Below are 15,468 nucleotides of genomic sequence, written 5' to 3' on the forward strand. Positions count from 1 at the left end.
TCGAACCGCACCTTCAAACCAGTTAAAACGTACACGCAAATCTTCCCACTCGTTCAAAGCTCACGTGTTGAAGTAGTACCAGGTAACCGAGGTTGAAGTGCAGTATGAAACAGCGAAGCGAAGCAACGAGAAAGAAACACGTGCTCGCCATCTTGAAGCAATGTTTCAAATGCGATAAGGAACTGTCGTTCTGTGACGTCACACAGTCGTGCAGTCACGCCCATTGGTGACCTCACAATGAAGGGTTCTGTTGGCTGTCGGTTCTTATAGTCGCATTGAAATGGAATTTCATTTCGACGAAGTTTCGTTCGCTCGTCGATGATGAACGGTCGTCATTTCTTTGCGTATATTTGCCATCACAATTACTGTGTTATCCCGTCATTTTAAAAATATTCTCAGCATGGTGACCAGGCATTTCCGAGCAGGTCTAACCCTCTGGCCGATGTAACGAATGTCTTCAGGACCGTCTATATATTAGGTACGCATTTCTGCTAAATTGCACCAATCATGAGGTTGGGCAGGCCTGGGAGGATTGTTGGTTCGTTATTATTGCCAAATGATGTTACTCTTATTATTGGTGTGAATGTTATGAGTATTAAATGTTATATACTTTGTTACAATGTTATCGTTGTGTCTCTTGTTCATTTGGAAAGCCATGCCGTGGAAGGACCTATTCAGCTTCTCTCTACACACCTGAGGATGGTGTCTGTCAAAAACATTGAAATTCTAACGAACTGAGGTGGTCACAACGATCATTCGGTTGTATCACATTCCACATCAGAACGCTCAAGCAAAAGTACACAAAGAACATGGCGCACGCACACACACACACACACACACACACAAACACACACACACACACACACACGTGGATATATCGCGACCTGGCAGGAATCCGTTGCACCTCTGCAAGCCGCATGTGTAGATAACAACCAACGTCGCAAACATTGACACACACGGACACACACAAACAGGCCCATTCGGTTCAGAGTAACTCAGCTCCAGCGAGGTGGAAACGAGCAGCTGTGCATGTCCCCGTGCACATGGAAGGTTGTCGAACCGCACCTTCAAACCAGTTAAAACGTACACGCAAATCTTCCCACTCGTTCAAAGCTCACGTGTTGAAGTAGTACCAGGTAACCGAGGTTGAAGTGCAGTATGAAACAGCGAAGCGAAGCAACGAGAAAGAAATACGTGCTCGCTATCTTGAAGCAATGTTTCAAATGCGATAAGGAACTGTCGTTTTGTGACGTCACACAGTCGTGCAGTCACGCCCGTTGGTGACCTCACAATGAAGGGTTCTGTTGGCTGTCGGTTCTTATAGTCGCATTGAAATGGAATTTCATTTCGACGAAGTTTCGTTCGCTCGTCGATGATGAGCGGTCGTCATTTCTTTGCGTATATTTGCCATCACAATTACTGTGTTATCCCGTCATTTTTAAAATATTCTCAGCATGGTGACCAGGCATTTCCGAGCCAGTCTAACCCTCTGGCCGATGTAACGAATGTCTTCAGGACCGTCTATATATTAGGTACGCATTTCTGCTAAATTGCACCAATCATGAGGTTAGGCAGGCCTGGGAGGATTGTTGGTTCGTTATTATTGCCAAATGATGTTACTCTTATTATTGGTGTGAATGTTATGAGTATTAAATGTTATATACTTTGTTACAATGTTATCGTTGTGTCTCTTGTTAATTTGGAAAGCCATGCCGTGGAAGGACCTATTCAGCTTCTCTCTACACACCTGAGGATGGTGTCTGTCAAAAACATTGAAAGCCTAACGAACTGAGGTCGTCACAACGATCATTCGGTTGTATCACATTCCACATCAGAACGTTCAAGCATAAGTACACAAAGAACATGGCGCACGCACGCACACGCACATACACACACGTGGATATATCGCGACCTGGCAGGAATCCTTTGCACCTCTGCAAGCCGCCTGTGTAGATAACAACCAACGTCACAAACATTGACACACACACGGACACACACAAACAGGCCCATTCGGTTCAGAGTAACTCAGCTCCAGCGAGGTGGAAACGAGCAGCTGTGCATGTCCCCGTGCACATGGAAGGTTGTCGAACCGCACCTTCAAACCAGGTAAAACGTACGCGCAAATCTTCCCACTCGTTCAAAGCTCACGTGTTGAAGTAGTACCAGGGAACCGAGGTTGAAGTGCAGTATGAAACAGCGAAGCGAAGCAACGATAAAGAAACACGTGCTCGCCATCTTGAAGCAATGTTTCAAATGCGATAAGGAACTGTCGTTCTGTGACGTCACACAGTCGTGCAGTCACGCCCATTGGTGACCTCACAATGAAGGGTTCTGTTGGCTGTCGGTTCTTATAGTCGCATTGAAATGGAATTTCATTTCGACGAAGTTTCGTTCGCTCGTCGATGATGAGCGGTCGTCATTTCTTTGCGTATATTTGCCATCACAATTACTGTGTTATCCCGTCATTTTAAAAATATTCTCAGCATGGTGACCAGGCATTTCCGAGCAGGTCTAACCCTCTGGCCGATGTAACGAATGTCTTCAGGACCGTCTATATATTATGTACGCATTTCTGCTAAATTGGACAAATCATGAGGTTGGGCAGGCCTGGAAGGATTGTTGGTTCGTTATTATTGACAAATGATGTTACTCTTATTATTGCTGTTTATGTTATTAGTATTAATTGTTATATACTTTGTTACAATGTTATCGTTGTGTCTCTTGTTCATTTGGAAAGCCATGCCATGGAAGGACCTATTCAGCTTCTCTCTACACACCTGAGGATGGTGTCTGTCAAAAACATTGAAAGCCAAACGAACTGAGGAGGTCACAACGATCATTCGGTTGTATCACATTCCACATCAGAACGCGCATGCATGAGTACACAAAGCACATGGCGCACGCACGCACACACACACACACACACACACACACACACACACACACACACACACACACACACACGTGGATATCGCGACCTGGCAGGAATCCGTTGCACCTCTGCAAGCCGCATGTAGAGATAACAACCAACGTCGCAAACATTGACACACACGGACACACACAAACAGGCCCATTCGGTTCAGAGTAACTCAGCTCCAGCGAGGTGGAAACGAGCAGCTGTGCATGTCCCCGTGCACATGGAAGGTTGTCGAACCGCACCTTCAAACCAGTTAAAACGTACACGCAAATCTTCCCACTCGTTCAAAGCTCACGTGTTGAAGTAGTACCAGGTAACCGAGGTTGAAGTGCGGTATGAAACAGCGAAGCGAAGCAACGAGAAAGAAACACGTGCTCGCCATCTTGAAGCAATGTTTCAAATGCGATAAGGAACTGTCGTTCTGTGACGTCACACAGTCGTGCAGTCACGCCCATTGGTGACCTCACAATGAAGGGTTCTGTTGGCTGTCGGTTCTTATAGTCGCATTGAAATGGAATTTCATTTCGACGAAGTTTCGTTCGCTCGTCGATGATGAACGGTCGTCATTTCTTTGCGTATATTTGCCATCACAATCACTGTGTTATCCCGTCATTTTAAAAATATTCTCAGCATGGTGACCAGGCATTTCCGAGCAGGTCTAACCCTCTGGCCGATGTAACGAATGTCTTCAGGACCGTCTATATATTAGGTGCGCATTTCTGCTAAATTGCACCAATCATGAGGTTGGGCAGGCCTGGGAGGATTGTTGGTTCGTTATTATTGCCAAATGATGTTACTCTTATTATTGGTGTGAATGTTATGAGTATTAAATGTTATATACTTTGTTACAATGTTATCGTTGTGTCTCTTGTTCATTTGGAAAGCCATGCCGTGGAAGGACCTATTCAGCTTCTCTCTACACACCTGAGGATGGTGTCTGTCAAAAACATTGAAAGCCTAACGAACTGAGGTGGTCACAACGATCATTCGGTTGTATCACATTCCACATCAGAACGCTCAAGCAAAAGTACACAAAGAACATGGCGCACGCACACACACACACACACACACACACAAACACACACACACACACACACACACACACACACACGTGGATATCGCGACCTGGCAGGAATCCGTTGCACCTCTGCAAGCCGCATGTAGAGATAACAACCAACGTCGCAAACATTGACACACACGGACACACACAAACAGGCCCATTCGGTTCAGAGTAACTCAGCTCCAGCGAGGTGGAAACGAGCAGCTGTGCATGTCCCCGTGCACATGGAAGGTTGTCGAACCGCACCTTCAAACCAGTTAAAACGTACACGCAAATCTTCCCACTCGTTCAAAGCTCACGTGTTGAAGTAGTACCAGGTAACCGAGGTTGAAGTGCAGTATGAAACAGCGAAGCGAAGCAACGAGAAAGAAACACGTGCTCGCCATCTTGAAGCAATGTTTCAAATGCGATAAGGAACTGTCGTTCTGTGACGTCACACAGTCGTGCAGTCACGCCCGTTGGTGACCTCACAATGAAGGGTTCTGTTGGCTGTTGGTTCTTATAGTCGCATTGAAATGGAATTTCATTTCGACGAAGTTTCGTTCGCTCGTCGATGATGAGCGGTCGTCATTTCTTTGCGTATATTTGCCATCACAATTACTGTGTTATCCCGTCATTTTTAAAATATTCTCAGCATGGTGACCAGGCATTTCCGAGCCGGTCTAACCCTCTGGCCGATGTAACGAATGTCTTCAGGACCGTCTATATATTAGGTACGCATTTCTGCTAAATTGCACCAATCATGAGGTTAGGCAGGCCTGGGAGGATTGTTGGTTCGTTATTATTGCCAAATGATGTTACTCTTATTATTGGTGTGAATGTTATGAGTATTAAATGTTATATACTTTGTTACAATGTTATCGTTGTGTCTCTTGTTCATTTGGAAAGCCATGCCGTGGAAGGACCTATTCAGCTTCTCTCTACACACCTGAGGATGGTGTCTGTCAAAAACATTGAAAGCCTAACGAACTGAGGTCGTCACAACGATCATTCGGTTGTATCACATTCCACATCAGAACGTTCAAGCATAAGTACACAAAGAACATGGCGCACGCACGCACACGCACATACACACACGTGGATATATCGCGACCTGGCAGGAATCCTTTGCACCTCTGCAAGCCGCCTGTGTAGATAACAACCAACGTCACAAACATTGACACACACACGGACACACAAAAACAGGCCCATTCGGTTCAGAGTAACTCAGCTCCAGCGAGGTGGAAACGAGCAGCTGTGCATGTCCCCGTGCACATGGAAGGTTGTCGAACCGCACCTTCAAACCAGGTAAAACGTACGCGCAAATCTTCCCACTCGTTCAAAGCTCACGTGTTGAAGTAGTACCAGGGAACCGAGGTTGAAGTGCAGTATGAAACAGCGAAGCGAAGCAACGATAAAGAAACACGTGCTCGCCATCTTGAAGCAATGTTTCAAATGCGATAAGGAACTGTCGTTCTGTGACGTCACACAGTCGTGCAGTCACGCCCATTGGTGACCTCACAATGAAGGGTTCTGTTGGCTGTCGGTTCTTATAGTCGCATTGAAATGGAATTTCATTTCGACGAAGTTTCGTTCGCTCGTCGATGATGAGCGGTCGTCATTTCTTTGCGTATATTTGCCATCACAATTACTGTGTTATCCCGTCATTTTAAAAATATTCTCAGCATGGTGACCAGGCATTTCCGAGCAGGTCTAACCCTCTGGCCGATGTAACGAATGTCTTCAGGACCGTCTATATATTATGTACGCATTTCTGCTAAATTGGACCAATCATGAGGTTGGGCAGGCCTGGAAGGATTGTTGGTTCGTTATTATTGACAAATGATGTTACTCTTATTATTGGTGTTTATGTTATTAGTATTAATTGTTATATACTTTGTTACAATGTTATCGTTGTGTCTCTTGTTCATTTGGAAAGCCATGCCATGGAAGGACCTATTCAGCTTCTCTCTACACACCTGAGGATGGTGTCTGTCAAAAACATTGAAAGCCAAACGAACTGAGGAGGTCACAACGATCATTCGGTTGTATCACATTCCACATCAGAACGCTCATGCATGAGTACACAAAGAACATGGCGCACGCACGCGCACGCGCACACACACACACACACACACACACACACACACACACACACACACACACACACACACGTGGATATCGCGACCTGGCAGGAATCCGTTGCACCTCTGCAAGCCGCATGTAGAGATAACAACCAACGTCGCAAACATTGACACACACGGACACACACAAACAGGCCCATTCGGTTCAGAGTAACTCAGCTCCAGCGAGGTGGAAACGAGCAGCTGTGCATGTCCCCGTGCACATGGAAGGTTGTCGAACCGCACCTTCAAACCAGTTAAAACGTACACGCAAATCTTCCCACTCGTTCAAAGCTCACGTGTTGAAGTAGTACCAGGTAACCGAGGTTGAAGTGCAGTATGAAACAGCGAAGCGAAGCAACGAGAAAGAAACACGTGCTCGCCATCTTGAAGCAATGTTTCAAATGCGATAAGGAACTGTCGTTCTGTGACGTCACACAGTCGTGCAGTCACGCCCATTGGTGACCTCACAATGAAGGGTTCTGTTGGCTGTCGGTTCTTATAGTCGCATTGAAATGGAATTTCATTTCGACGAAGTTTCGTTCGCTCGTCGATGATGAACGGTCGTCATTTCTTTGCGTATATTTGCCATCACAATTACTGTGTTATCCCGTCATTTTAAAAATATTCTCAGCATGGTGACCAGGCATTTCCGAGCAGGTCTAACCCTCTGGCCGATGTAACGAATGTCTTCAGGACCGTCTATATATTAGGTACGCATTTCTGCTAAATTGCACCAATCATGAGGTTGGGCAGGCCTGGGAGGATTGTTGGTTCGTTATTATTGCCAAATGATGTTACTCTTATTATTGGTGTGAATGTTATGAGTATTAAATGTTACATACTTTGTTACAATGTTATCGTTGTGTCTCTTGTTCATTTGGAAAGCCATGCCGTGGAAGGACCTATTCAGCTTCTCTCTACACACCTGAGGATGGTGTCTGTCAAAAACATTGAAAGCCTAACGAACTGAGGTGGTCACAACGATCATTCGGTTGTATCACATTCCACATCAGAACGCTCAAGCAAAAGTACACAAAGAACATGGCGCACGCACACACACACACACACACACACACACACACACACACACACACACACACACACACACACACACACACACACAAACACACACACACACACACACACACACGTGGATATATCGCGACCTGGCAGGAATCCGTTGCACCTCTGCAAGCCGCATGTGTAGATAACAACCAACGTCGCAAACATTGACACACACGGACACACACAAACAGGCCCATTCGGTTCAGAGTAACTCAGCTCCAGCGAGGTGGAAACGAGCAGCTGTGCATGTCCCCGTGCACATGGAAGGTTGTCGAACCGCACCTTCAAACCAGTTAAAACGTACACGCAAATCTTCCCACTCGTTCAAAGCTCACGTGTTGAAGTAGTACCAGGTAACCGAGGTTGAAGTGCAGTATGAAACAGCGAAGCGAAGCAACGAGAAAGAAACTCGTGCTCGCCATCTTGAAGCAATGTTTCAAATGCGATAAGGAACTGTCGTTCTGTGACGTCACACAGTCGTGCAGTCACGCCCATTGGTGACCTCACAATGAAGGGTTCTGTTGGCTGTCGGTTCTTATAGTCGCATTGAAATGGAATTTCATTTCGACGAAGTTTCGTTCGCTCGTCGATGATGAGCGGTTGTCATTTCTTTGCGTATATTTGCCATCACAATTACTGTGTTATCCCGTCATTTTAAAAATATTCTCAGCATGGTGACCAGGCATTTCCGAGCCGGTCTAACCCTCTGGCCGATGTAACGAATGTCTTCAGGACCGTCTATATATTAGGTACGCATTTCTGCTAAATTGCACCAATCATGAGGTTAGGCAGGCCTGGGAGGATTGTTGGTTCGTTATTATTGCCAAATGATGTTACTCTTATTATTGGTGTGAATGTTATGAGTATTAAATGTTATATACTTTGTTACAATGTTATCGTTGTGTCTCTTGTTCATTTGGAAAGCCATGCCGTGGAAGGACCTATTCAGCTTCTCTCTACACACCTGAGGATGGTGTCTGTCAAAAACATTGAAAGCCTAACGAACTGAGGTCGTCACAACGATCATTCGGTTGTATCACATTCCACATCAGAACGTTCAAGCATAAGTACACAAAGAACATGGCGCACGCACGCACACGCACATACACACACGTAGATATATCGCGACCTGGCAGGAATCCGTTGCACCTCTGCAAGCCGCATGTGTAGATAACAACCAACGTCGCAAACATTGACACACACGGACACACACAAACAGGCCCATTCGGTTCAGAGTAACTCAGCTCCAGCGAGGTGGAAACGAGCAGCTGTGCATGTCCCCGTGCACATGGAAGGTTGTCGAACCGCACCTTCAAACCAGTTAAAACGTACACGCAAATCTTCCCACTCGTTCAAAGCTCACGTGTTGAAGTAGTACCAGGTAACCGAGGTTGAAGTGCAGTATGAAACAGCGAAGCGAAGCAACGAGAAAGAAATACGTGCTCGCTATCTTGAAGCAATGTTTCAAATGCGATAAGGAACTGTCGTTCTGTGACGTCACACAGTCGTGCAGTCACGCCCGTTGGTGACCTCACAATGAAGGGTTCTGTTGGCTGTCGGTTCTTATAGTCGCATTGAAATGGAATTTCATTTCGACGAAGTTTCGTTCGCTCGTCGATGATCAGCGGTCGTCATTTCTTTGCGTATATTTGCCATCACAATTACTGTGTTATCCCGTCATTTTAAAAATATTCTCAGCATGGTGACCAGGCATTTCCGAGCCGGTCTAACCCTCTGGCCGATGTAACGAATGTCTTCAGGACCGTCTATATATTAGGTACGCATTTCTGCTAAATTGCACCAATCATGAGGTTAGGCAGGCCTGGGAGGATTGTTGGTTCGTTATTATTGCCAAATGATGTTACTCTTATTATTGGTGTGAATGTTATGAGTATTAAATGTTATATACTTTGTTACAATGTTATCGTTGTGTCTCTTGTTCATTTGGAAAGCCATGCCGTGGAAGGACCTATTCAGCTTCTCTCTACACACCTGAGGATGGTGTCTGTCAAAAACATTGAAAGCCTAACGAACTGAGGTCGTCACAACGATCATTCGGTTGTATCACATTCCACATCAGAACGTTCAAGCATAAGTACACAAAGAACATGGCGCACGCACGCACACGCACATACACACACGTGGATATATCGCGACCTGGCAGGAATCCTTTGCACCTCTGCAAGCCGCCTGTGTAGATAACAACCAACGTCACAAACATTGACACACACACGGACACACACAAACAGGCCCATTCGGTTCAGAGTAACTCAGCTCCAGCGAGGTGGAAACGAGCAGCTGTGCATGTCCCCGTGCACATGGAAGGTTGTCGAACCGCACCTTCAAACCAGGTAAAACGTACGCGCAAATCTTCCCACTCGTTCAAAGCTCACGTGTTGAAGTAGTACCAGGGAACCGAGGTTGAAGTGCAGTATGAAACAGCGAAGCGAAGCAACGATAAAGAAACACGTGCTCGCCATCTTGAAGCAATGTTTCAAATGCGATAAGGAACTGTCGTTCTGTGACGTCACACAGTCGTGCAGTCACGCCCATTGGTGACCTCACAATGAAGGGTTCTGTTGGCTGTCGGTTCTTATAGTCGCATTGAAATGGAATTTCATTTCGACGAAGTTTCGTTCGCTCGTCGATGATGAGCGGTCGTCATTTCTTTGCGTATATTTGCCATCACAATTACTGTGTTATCCCGTCATTTTAAAAATATTCTCAGCATGGTGACCAGGCATTTCCGAGCAGGTCTAACCCTCTGGCCGATGTAACGAATGTCTTCAGGACCGTCTATATATTATGTACGCATTTCTGCTAAATTGGACCAATCATGAGGTTGGGCAGGCCTGGAAGGATTGTTGGTTCGTTATTATTGACAAATGATGTTACTCTTATTATTGGTGTTTATGTTATTAGTATTAATTGTTATATACTTTGTTACAATGTTATCGTTGTGTCTCTTGTTAATTTGGAAAGCCATGCCATGGAAGGACCTATTCAGCTTCTCTCTACACACCTGAGGATGGTGTCTGTCAAAAACATTGAAAGCCAAACGAACTGAGGAGGTCACAACGATCATTCGGTTGTATCACATTCCACATCAGAACGCTCATGCATGAGTACACAAAGAACATGGCGCACGCACGCGCGCGCACACACACACACACACACACACACACACACACACACACACACACACACACACACACACACACACACGTGGATATCGCGACCTGGCAGGAATCCGTTGCACCTCTGCAAGCCGCATGTAGAGATAACAACCAACGTCGCAAACATTGACACACACGGACACACACAAACAGGCCCATTCGGTTCAGAGTAACTCAGCTCCAGCGAGGTGGAAACGAGCAGCTGTGCATGTCCCCGTGCACATGGAAGGTTGTCGAACCGCACCTTCAAACCAGTTAAAACGTACACGCAAATCTTCCCACTCGTTCAAAGCTCACGTGTTGAAGTAGTACCAGGTAACCGAGGTTGAAGTGCAGTATGAAACAGCGAAGCGAAGCAACGAGAAAGAAACACGTGCTCGCCATCTTGAAGCAATGTTTCAAATGCGATAAGGAACTGTCGTTCTGTGACGTCACACAGTCGTGCAGTCACGCCCATTGGTGACCTCACAATGAAGGGTTCTGTTGGCTGTCGGTTCTTATAGTCGCATTGAAATGGAATTTCATTTCGACGAAGTTTCGTTCGCTCGTCGATGATGAACGGTCGTCATTTCTTTGCGTATATTTGCCATCACAATTACTGTGTTATCCCGTCATTTTAAAAATATTCTCAGCATGGTGACCAGGCATTTCCGAGCAGGTCTAACCCTCTGGCCGATGTAACGAATGTCTTCAGGACCGTCTATATATTAGGTACGCATTTCTGCTAAATTGCACCAATCATGAGGTTGGGCAGGCCTGGGAGGATTGTTGGTTCGTTATTATTGCCAAATGATGTTACTCTTATTATTGGTGTGAATGTTATGAGTATTAAATGTTACATACTTTGTTACAATGTTATCGTTGTGTCTCTTGTTCATTTGGAAAGCCATGCCGTGGAAGGACCTATTCAGCTTCTCTCTACACACCTGAGGATGGTGTCTGTCAAAAACATTGAAAGCCTAACGAACTGAGGTGGTCACAACGATCATTCGGTTGTATCACATTCCACATCAGAACGCTCAAGCAAAAGTACACAAAGAACATGGCGCACGCACACACACACACACACACACACACACACACACACACACACACACACACACACACACACACACAAACACACACACACACACACACACACACACACACACGTGGATATATCGCGACCTGGCAGGAATCCGTTGCACCTCTGCAAGCCGCATGTGTAGATAACAACCAACGTCGCAAACATTGACACACACGGACACACACAAACAGGCCCATTCGGTTCAGAGTAACTCAGCTCCAGCGAGGTGGAAACGAGCAGCTGTGCATGTCCCCGTGCACATGGAAGGTTGTCGAACCGCACCTTCAAACCAGTTAAAACGTACACGCAAATCTTCCCACTCGTTCAAAGCTCACGTGTTGAAGTAGTACCAGGTAACCGAGGTTGAAGTGCAGTATGAAACAGCGAAGCGAAGCAACGAGAAAGAAATACGTGCTCGCTATCTTGAAGCAATGTTTCAAATGCGATAAGGAACTGTCGTTCTGTGACGTCACACAGTCGTGCAGTCACGCCCGTTGGTGACCTCACAATGAAGGGTTCTGTTGGCTGTCGGTTCTTATAGTCGCATTGAAATGGAATTTCATTTCGACGAAGTTTCGTTCGCTCGTCGATGATGAGCGGTCGTCATTTCTTTGCGTATATTTGCCATCACAATTACTGTGTTATCCCGTCATTTTAAAAATATTCTCAGCATGGTGACCAGGCATTTCCGAGCCGGTCTAACCCTCTGGCCGATGTAACGAATGTCTTCAGGACCGTCTATATATTAGGTACGCATTTCTGCTAAATTGCACCAATCATGAGGTTAGGCAGGCCTGGGAGGATTGTTGGTTCGTTATTATTGCCAAATGATGTTACTCTTATTATTGGTGTGAATGTTATGAGTATTAAATGTTATATACTTTGTTACAATGTTATCGTTGTGTCTCTTGTTCATTTGGAAAGCCATGCCGTGGAAGGACCTATTCAGCTTCTCTCTACACACCTGAGGATGGTGTCTGTCAAAAACATTGAAAGCCTAACGAACTGAGGTCGTCACAACGATCATTCGGTTGTATCACATTCCACATCAGAACGTTCAAGCATAAGTACACAAAGAACATGGCGCACGCACGCACACGCACATACACACACGTGGATATATCGCGACCTGGCAGGAATCCTTTGCACCTCTGCAAGCCGCCTGTGTAGATAACAACCAACGTCACAAACATTGACACACACACGGACACACACAAACAGGCCCATTCGGTTCAGAGTAACTCAGCTCCAGCGAGGTGGAAACGAGCAGCTGTGCATGTCCCCGTGCACATGGAAGGTTGTCGAACCGCACCTTCAAACCAGGTAAAACGTACGCGCAAATCTTCCCACTCGTTCAAAGCTCACGTGTTGAAGTAGTACCAGGGAACCGAGGTTGAAGTGCAGTATGAAACAGCGAAGCGAAGCAACGATAAAGAAACACGTGCTCGCCATCTTGAAGCAATGTTTCAAATGCGATAAGGAACTGTCGTTCTGTGACGTCACACAGTCGTGCAGTCACGCCCATTGGTGACCTCACAATGAAGGGTTCTGTTGGCTGTCGGTTCTTATAGTCGCATTGAAATGGAATTTCATTTCGACGAAGTTTCGTTCGCTCGTCGATGATGAGCGGTCGTCATTTCTTTGCGTATATTTGCCATCACAATTACTGTGTTATCCCGTCATTTTAAAAATATTCTCAGCATGGTGACCAGGCATTTCCGAGCAGGTCTAACCCTCTGGCCGATGTAACGAATGTCTTCAGGACCGTCTATATATTATGTACGCATTTCTGCTAAATTGGACCAATCATGAGGTTGGGCAGGCCTGGAAGGATTGTTGGTTCGTTATTATTGACAAATGATGTTACTCTTATTATTGCTGTTTATGTTATTAGTATTAATTGTTATATACTTTGTTACAATGTTATCGTTGTGTCTCTTGTTCATTTGGAAAGCCATGCCATGGAAGGACCTATTCAGCTTCTCTCTACACACCTGAGGATGGTGTCTGTCAAAAACATTGAAAGCCAAACGAACTGAGGAGGTCACAACGATCATTCGGTTGTATCACATTCCACATCAGAACGCGCATGCATGAGTACACAAAGAACATGGCGCACGCACGCGCACACACACACACACACACACACACACACACACACACACACACACACACACACACACACACACACACACACACACACACACACACACACGTGGATATCGCGACCTGGCAGGAATCCGTTGCACCTCTGCAAGCCGCATGTAGAGATAACAACCAACGTCGCAAACATTGACACACACGGACACACACAAACAGGCCCATTCGGTTCAGAGTAACTCAGCTCCAGTGAGGTGGAAACGAGCAGCTGTGCATGTCCCCGTGCACATGGAAGGTTGTCGAACCGCACCTTCAAACCAGTTAAAACGTACACGCAAATCTTCCCACTCGTTCAAAGCTCACGTGTTGAAGTAGTAGCAGGTAACCGAGGTTGAAGTGCAGTATGAAACAGCGAAGCGAAGCAACGAGAAAGAAACACGTGCTTGCCATCTTGAAGCAATGTTTCAAATGCGATAAGGAACTGTCGTTCTGTGACGTCACACAGTCGTGCAGTCACGCCCATTGGTGACCTCACAATGAAGAGTTCTGTTGGCTGTCGGTTCTTATAGTCGCATTGAAATGGAATTTCATTTCGACGAAGTTTCGTTCGCTCGTCGATGATGAACGGTCGTCATTTCTTTGCGTATATTTGCCATCACAATTACTGTGTTATCCCGTCATTTAAAAAATATTCTCAGCATGGTGACCAGGCATTTCCGAGCAGGTCTAACCCTCTGGCCGATGTAACGAATGTCTTCAGGACCGTCTATATATTAGGTGCGCATTTCTGCTAAATTGCACCAATCATGAGGTTGGGCAGGCCTGGGAGGATTGTTGGTTCGTTATTATTGCCAAATGATGTTACTCTTATTATTGGTGTGAATGTTATGAGTATTAAATGTTATATACTTTGTTACAATGTTATCGTTGTGTCTCTTGTTCATTTGGAAAGCCATGCCGTGGAAGGACCTATTCAGCTTCTCTCTACACACCTGAGGATGGTGTCTGTCAAAAACATTGAAAGCCTAACGAACTGAGGTGGTCACAACGATCATTCGGTTGTATCACATTCCACATCAGAACGCTCAAGCAAAAGTACACAAAGAACATGGTGCACGCACACACACACACACACACACACACACACACACACACACACACACACACACACACACACACACACACACACGTGGATATCGCGACCTGGCAGGAATCCGTTGCACCTCTGCAAGCCGCATGTAGAGATAACAACCAATGTCGCAAACATTGACACACACGGACACACACAAACAGGCCCATTCGGTTCAGAGTAACTCAGCTCCAGCGAGGTGGAAACGAGCAGCTGTGCATGTCCCCGTGCACATGGAAGGTTGTCGAACCGCACCTTCAAACCAGTTAAAACGTACACGCAAATCTTCCCACTCGTTCAAAGCTCACGTGTTGAAGTAGTACCAGGTAACCGAGGTTGAAGTGCAGTATGAAACAGCGAAGCGAAGCAACGAGAAAGAAACACGTGCTCGCCATCTTGAAGCAATGTTTCAAATGCGATAAGGAACTGTCGTTCTGTGACGTCACACAGTCGTGCAGTCACGCCCATTGGTGACCTCACAATGAAGGGTTCTGTTGGCTGTCGGTTCTTATAGTCGCATTGAAATGGAATTTCATTTCGACGAAGTTTCGTTCGCTCGTCGATGATGAGCAGTTGTCATTTCTTTGCGTATATTTGCCATCACAATTACTGTGTTATCCCGTCATTTTAAAAATATTCTCAGCATGGTTACCAGGCATTTCCGAGCCGGTCTAACCCTCTGGCCGATGTAACGAATGTCTTCAGGACCGTCTATATATTAGGTACGCATTTCTGCTAAATTGCACCAATCATGAGGTTAGGCAGGCCTGGGAGGATTGTTGGTTCGTTATTATTGCCAAATGATGTTACTCTTATTATTGGTGTGAATGTTATGAGTATTAAATGTTAT

Source organism: Myxine glutinosa, chromosome 1 (genome assembly GCF_964187855.1).
Source record: "Myxine glutinosa chromosome 1, kmMyxGlut1.1, whole genome shotgun sequence".
Taxonomy (NCBI): Eukaryota; Metazoa; Chordata; class Myxini; order Myxiniformes; family Myxinidae; genus Myxine; species Myxine glutinosa.